This window comes from Myotis lucifugus, unplaced genomic scaffold (genome assembly GCF_000147115.1).
Source record: "Myotis lucifugus unplaced genomic scaffold, Myoluc2.0 scaffold_2, whole genome shotgun sequence".
In the NCBI taxonomy this organism is placed as follows: domain Eukaryota; kingdom Metazoa; phylum Chordata; class Mammalia; order Chiroptera; family Vespertilionidae; genus Myotis; species Myotis lucifugus.
The window spans coordinates 20,070,723-20,078,359 of NW_005871050.1; positions in this window are offsets into that span (position 1 = coordinate 20,070,723).

Here is a 7,637-nt window from a genome sequence, read left to right on the forward strand (position 1 = left end):
CATTGTAACTTGGTTGGGGAGGAAAGAATTATTTTATGCTGTTTACCAATGTAACACCTCTTAATAAGAAAACTCAAAAAATTTAAATGACATCTTCCCAGGTAAAAGATTATGGCAGTCTCTGAAACAGTACAAATCGGGCACACAGAGATACCAGCAGAGAGCCAAAGTCTGTATCCTACGTGGAGCGCCTTTGTTCTCCACTGACTGCAATAGAAATATGCCCTGGGGAATCTGGGCAGGTAAGGCAGAGGAAAGTCTATGAGGGAAGTGGGAAGGCAGTAAGGAGAAAATATCAAGATATTTCATCTAAATTGATCTTGTTGGTGAGTGTGTGTGTGTGTGTGTGTGTGTGTGTGTCTATTAGTATGAAATACTACTGATACGATCTAAAGGCTAAGATAAGGGAATTATAGCCTATCTTTGACATAGAAAAGAGGAGAGGAAGAAAGACTTATACACGTCTTTATAAAAGGGTAAGCTGAAAAGCAAATCTAATAGCATTTACCAAACTATAAAAGTCCTGTATCAAGTTCTGTTTCCATGGGGCACTGCAAACAGATGGTAACCATGGGAAGAGGAAGAGAATAGGAATCTTAAGGGTAGATAGAGTATGGGGATAGCAAGGCAATGGTTGTTGGCATGCAGAGGAAACCACCAGCTATTTTCCCTGCCTATTACACAGTAGAAAAATTTCTACCAACCATGAGAGTTTAGAGCATCAAGGGCATAACATTAAGGTAGAACTTATTTTAGAGAATGTGCTGTTGTTTACTTATTTGTTTTAAGGGATATTGTTCCCATTGCCATGCGTGGCTTTTCATGACATGGCTCCTGTGTACCGTTTTAGTGTCATCTTGTGTCATTCTTTGCCTCAAACTCTTGAGCTTGTGTGTCCTTTCCTATGCATGCACATACATGTTTACTTCTGTGCCTTTTCTCATACTATTTCTACTTCCGGAAATTCCTGCCCTCCTCATTTGGCTAACAACTACTTATCCTTTAAGACTCTGCTTAGGTGTCACCTCCTCCAGGGCTTTCCACAGTGGTTGTACCTCCATTACTGCAGACTGTGTTTAGATGCCTCTCCTCTGTAATCCTAGGCTACCCGACACATATTGTACATTATGTGAGACTATTTGTTTAGTCCTCAGGACTTCAAGTTCTCTGAGGGTTGCACAACTGTTCTCTTTATCATTCCTGTATTCCCAACACCAGGCATAAAACCTGATACAGAGCAGGCACTCAGAAAATACTTATTAGAAAATTTTACTCAGAAGAGCCGTTGAATTACTTTGTGCTCAAAAAAGAGAAAGGGCAACTGGTCTAGAATGCATCTCCAAGAGGTCGTAAAACACCAAAAGTATGTTTTCTCTTCTTTAGGTTAATGTGACTCATTAACTGAGAGACAATTGTGTTTGTGAATTTTTTCTTTATTTGGGGACTTGAAAAAGTATAGAAATTGAGAGGGCACAGGACAGAGGGAACTACATAAACTCAGTCACAGGGGCATGGATGAGCATGGTGTGGAAGAACATGGGGAGACTGTTAATTATTGGAGTACTAAGAAACATTTCAGAGAGAAAGTGTGGCCACTTGTGTGCTTTGAAATCTAGACCTAAGTCATGACCTGATATTCAATAGTAAAGTAATTGTTAATTTGGGGATGTCATAAAGTATACTCTAGTTGTGGGGAAAAAAAACTTCAAAATGATAATTAATGACCTCGATGCACTGAGTTGTGCAATGCTGGACTTTTAACCATGGGCTATCTCTTCCTTCCAGGACACGCATACCACAGCCATGAATCTGCTCAGTTAAAAAAAGAACATTGACAGCAATTTAAAGGTTTATTCATAATTGTGATTTTGTCCAGGAAAAAAAAGTTAAAGTAAAAATGGATCCAATAGTTATAGTCCACACTCTTCTCTTCTACTAAGATTAAATTTATGTCATTGTCCATGGAAATTCCTTCAATTTTGATTTTGGTCACTAAAATTAAAGCAGGCTCATTACCTAAAGATTTTTTTCTAGCTATTTGGATGTGAAAATTTTGCACAAATTTTTTCTAACCCTATCCTGAAAGAACCCTATTAAACTTTAACAGCTGAAAGTCTATGGGAAAGAACCCCATTAGTCTATCTATAGGGAAATATATGTATATATTTTTAAAACACTATCATAGTAAACATGTATATATGAAATAGCCCTTTAAAGTTTATAATTTCAGACATTAACCACTTTATTAAAATATCAGACTCCACCCATAGTCAAAACACTGATACATTATTTCTTTAAAATTGTCTTCAATTCTAGGTAACAAGACTTACTTAGGAAAGACAATCATGTAGATTTCCTTTCTGGAAGCCAAGGAGGAAATGATTTTCTAGCTGCATCAGCTAGTGGATGGGCTGAGGAAACGTACACTATTTTCCTAGAGAATACTAAAGGAGAATATATGCCAGAGAAGCTTAAAAGAAAACCATAGCTACTAGTGCATACTTTCATACTTTCTAAATAGGAAAAGTGAATCTGTTAAATTTCATTATTACTTTTTACATTTGCTGTAGCATACCATACAGCTTTTTTTTTAAGTATTGAGTGTACAAATCATAGGTGTACCACTTAATAAATTTTCACAAATATGATACTCACATGCATCTACCATCAAGTTCAAGAAACAACAGTATCAGGACCTCAGAAGACCCCTCCTTACCCTCCTCAAGGCTAACCACTATCTTGAATTTTAACATAATAAATTAGTTTTGCCAGTTTTTTAACTTTTTATATGGAATATTATGGCATGTACACTTTATGTCTGAGCTCTTTTGGCTCAACAATATTTTGGAGATCCAATCATACTATAACATAGACCTGTAGTTCGTCTATTTTTATATTATATGATATTCCAGTATATGACTATACCACAATTGATTTGTTTTACTGATGGACATTTCGACTGTTTCCAGATTGGGGCTATTTTGAAGAGTATGGCTATGAACTTTGTTGTAACATATCTTCTGTGCATATTCCTTTTAGGCGTAGATCTAGAGTGGACTTTCTGGATCATGGTAGATGTTGCCAAACAGGTTTCCAAAGTGATTCCAATTTACATTCTTACTCACACTACTACATAGATTTTTAAAGGCCATGTGGAATGGAATGGGCTGTGGGGAAAAAAAGGAAGATGGAAGGAAGGAGATACTTGATGGGAAAAGAGAAGATTTAGTTGTTTATCGAGCCAGGCACTGTGTTAAGCGATATACATTTATGATTTCATTTAATTCTCATAGAACTCCATTTGAGGTAGGAACTATTATAATCCCCATTTTACAAATGAAGAGAGAGAGGTTCTGAGAAGTTAAGTTACTTGCTCAAAGTTATACCACTAGTAAGTGACAGATCTGATATTTGAACCCAGACTATCTGACTAAAGTTTATGCTCTTAAACCACTTTACTATACAAACATGAAGACAAGATGTTTAAAAATGCTATTTCTGCAGCATTTTTGCTGCATGAGTCTTGGTGTGTCCATCAGCATTAATGATGACATGAAATAATTAAGCATCATTCGACCCTCCCTATCCAAAAGAACAGTACACATAGATGAAACTCTGTTTAATCTCTTCTTCAGTAATATTGAATAAGCTGATCTGCATTTCCTCCTTGAAGAAGTCACAACTCAGACAGCATTTGGTGCTTCCTTCCCAGCTGAGTCTCACTCACCATTGAGAGATTTAGACTCAACTGATTCATACTGAAGACATTCAGTACTGGGTGTTCAGAGGGCTGAATTTTAGAACTTACAGCTAAGAAACAAAGGTAGACACATATTTTTCTCTGGGGTGTAACAAACACATGGGATTTGGAGCCTACTGAACGTTTAGATACTTCACTAACTAACCACCATGTAATGCAGCTTCCCCTCCCCCTTTTTTGGAGTATCTTTAACCAAACCAATCTTTTATATAAGAGATATCAGAATCACTTTAGGTAATGGAGCTAATGTGGATTTTTTTAAATAAATTTAAAAAATTCTCTCCCAGGACAGATAAGGGCTTTTTTTGGTACATCAATACTAATTCTATTACCTTGAAACCTTGATTATGGAGCCAATCGGGGTACTCTTTAAATTGTTAGCAACAGTGAATAAACATTTTAATTTGAACTAGTTGTCTGATACTATTGTAATGATGCATTAAAGGAGAGAAATATTTAGTCTTCACCCTTGATACATTTGTATTTCTCCTTTTAAAATCATTGTTGTAAGGCATGCTTACTGCCAGTTTGCATTTTGTATCAGAACTATGTGCTCTAGCTCTCCAGAGATTCAGTGCCTAATTTTTTGCTTTCTCACCTAAGGAAATTATTTCCTTCATATGATCAATAGAATAATTGTTCTTGTTATCTTTTTAAATAAAAGCACGCATTAAAAGATCATTTCATTATGGGATCTAACTGAAATCCAACTAACAGAGTCTTTTTAGAAGATAAAATAAAGAATATGTTAATATTGTCTATGTTTTTGTGCAGAAATTTTCAATATCTTATTCTAATTAATAAAGATCAAACTGGGAGTTGCCATTACTACATATTCTAGAGAACTGGAAAAAGAATTTCTATGAAAAAAATCATGTGTATAAAGCAGCAATTTTCAACCTTTTTCATCTCATGGTGCACATAAACTACTAAAATTCTGCAGCACACTAATAAATATATTTTTTACCAATCTGACAAAAAAATAGATATAATTTTAATTCACTTGCACCAGAAAGCTATTGTTTTGTTGGCTGTTTTCTTTTCTTTTCTTTCTTTTTCAATCTAAGGGAAAAGAGGTCAGTGCCCCTGACTTAATAGTCAGGTATTGCATGTTTTAAATATTCTTGTGGCACATCAGTTGAAAATCGCTGATATAAAGTATAACATTTATTTTTTCTTGCTTGGCTGACATCCTTTAATATACAAGTGATGTGGATACAATGTCTAATATGTGAATAAAATAATGATTTCTTTCCTCCTTCACCATGTACAGCGATGTTTTAGCTTCCTTTGCTTAAACTGACTTCTAGAAGGAAGGCTATCTGATTTGTTTGTTTCATTACTGTCTAACAATACTGTCACTAACAGCAATATTGTTACTTCCTCTAACAATAATGATAACCACCACAACAGTAATAGCATCAGCTACCCTTTGTTTGACTAGCTGCCATATGACTTGTACTTTATAAATGTTATTTTCAATCCTCACAACTCCCCCAAATCGGTATACTATTATTCTCTCCATTTTTACAGATGAATAAATAGGCACAGAGAAGAGAAATGATTTGTCCAAGGTCATCAGGCTGGAAAATGCAGGGGCTGATACTCAAACACAATTCTATTAGAACCTGAGCTTTTCCCGGTAGTCATACTATGGAGCTTCTCCTTCCCATCTTAGCCTTTGTTGATTATTCTATAAGTTCATTCCCTCTTCTCAGCATTCTTCCTTTTTGTTGTTTACTTCTATTTCTCCTTCCTTTCACCCATATCATGCCTAACCCAGTCTGTCTTATCAAACTGTTTTCCCTTTCTTGGCAGTCTCCCCTCCATCCATCCCTCCCTCTCAGTCAGTCTCCTCTTAAAATATAAACCAAGGATAATTAGTACTCATCACCAGCCTGAAATGATAACACCTTAACATCTGCCAGATATCTCACTTCTCCAAGGTAGGAATCACTTTGGGATACTACTGAAGAGAGGAGGGCTGATTCAGTGTACAAATCAATTGAATCAGTTACATGGACTTCCTAGAATCAGAGATCAGTTTATGAAACCAGTACCAAGATCTCTACCAACACCCATGGTCAGGAGGGCTTATAAATAAAATGAAGCCCAGGTCTATTATCAGTATTCTTATAGTTGTTAACACAGTGGAGTGCTGCAACCAGTCACTGGTAGTTAAGATTTTAGGCTTCCCATTACCCTGTGTTTTGGGGATACTATTGTTTTCAGGCTTAAGAGTGGTGATACACCCGTCTTGTAATTACATAACACTAGCTAATGCCTCAGTGTGCATTTACAGGCTGATTCATTTGTTTAGATCTTTTGTGTCTAGAAATAATGAGAGCTATATAATTAAGACTTACTGGGAAATGTTATTTTTAAATGAATGAAAAATTAAAACACAACCTCTTACATAATACCTTTCCATTAAGTCATTTTACCAATTTGAATTGCTCATTCCAATGAGGTGTACCAAGTGAAATAGGTGCAATGCGTATTAGTCTCATTTTTCTAAATAACTAAGAGAAAAACACTCACACTGCTGTTTCATAACTTCATCATGAAAAAAAATCTGTGGAGCTAGAAAACAGCAACATTTCCTGATATAGGTATTAAATTCTATTACCTATGCTAAGATGTCCAGTTTACTGAATCATAGTGGATATGCATGGAACTTCTTTCTAACTACTGCTTTTAACCATGGTGTGCTAAATCTTCATTTTCCGAACCTTAAAAATACCTCAGGAGTTAAACTGTCACTATTTGCATGACATGGCATTATATACACAAAACCATAAGCACTCCTCAACCCAAAATTGTTAGAACTATTGAACAAATTCATTAAGTTGCAGAATACAAAATCAATATACAAAAATGTGTTGTATTTCTATACACAACAATGAAACAACACCTCACACCTGTTAGAATGGCTACTATCAAAAGGATAAGAAATAATAATTGTTGACAAGAATGTGGAGAAAAAGGGAACATTTGTCCACTGTTTGTGGGAATGTAAATTGGTACAGCCACTGTGGAAAACAGTATAGAGTTTCCTCAAAAAATTAAGAATATAACTACCAAAAGACCCAGCAATTCCACTTCTGGGTATTTATGTGAAGAAAACAAAAACACTAATTTGAGAGAATATATGTATCCCCTATTTTTATTGCAGTATTACTTACAATATTCAAGATATGGAAACAACCTATGTGTTCATTGATGGATGAATGGATAATGAAGATGTGGTATACATATACAATTCAGACATAAAAAATAATGAAATCTTGCCATTTGCAACAACATGGACGGACTTTAAGGGCATTATGCTAAGTGAAATAAGTCAGACAGAGAAAAAAAATACCATATGATTTCACTTATATGTGGAATCTAAAAAATAACAACAAAAATAAAATGCTCATAGATACAGAGTACAGACTGGTAGTTACCAAAGGCAAGGGGGTGTCGTAGGTATAATGGGAGAAGGGGGTCAGAGATGTGAACATCTACACTAATAAAAGAGAAACATGGTAATTAGCGTACGACCGCTACCCTTCCCATTGGCTAATCAGCATATCCTTATGCAAATTAACTGTCAGCCAAGATGGCGGCTGGCAGCCATGCACTGAAGCGAGCAGGGAGGCTTGCTTGCTCCAGTGACGGCGAACTCCAACATTCCCCGCCTAACTTGCCGGCCTCTCAGCTGCAACTCTAAGCAACTATGTTGCAAATATAGAAGCTAAACAAAACCCTAGAAACCTCCAGGCTTCAGCCAGCCTGACTGCAACATTGTATCCATGTTTTCAGCAGCGAGGCCTCAGAGCTAAAGCTGGCCCAGAATAAAAAAAAAGAAAAGAAAAAAGGAGCTGTTGGGAGC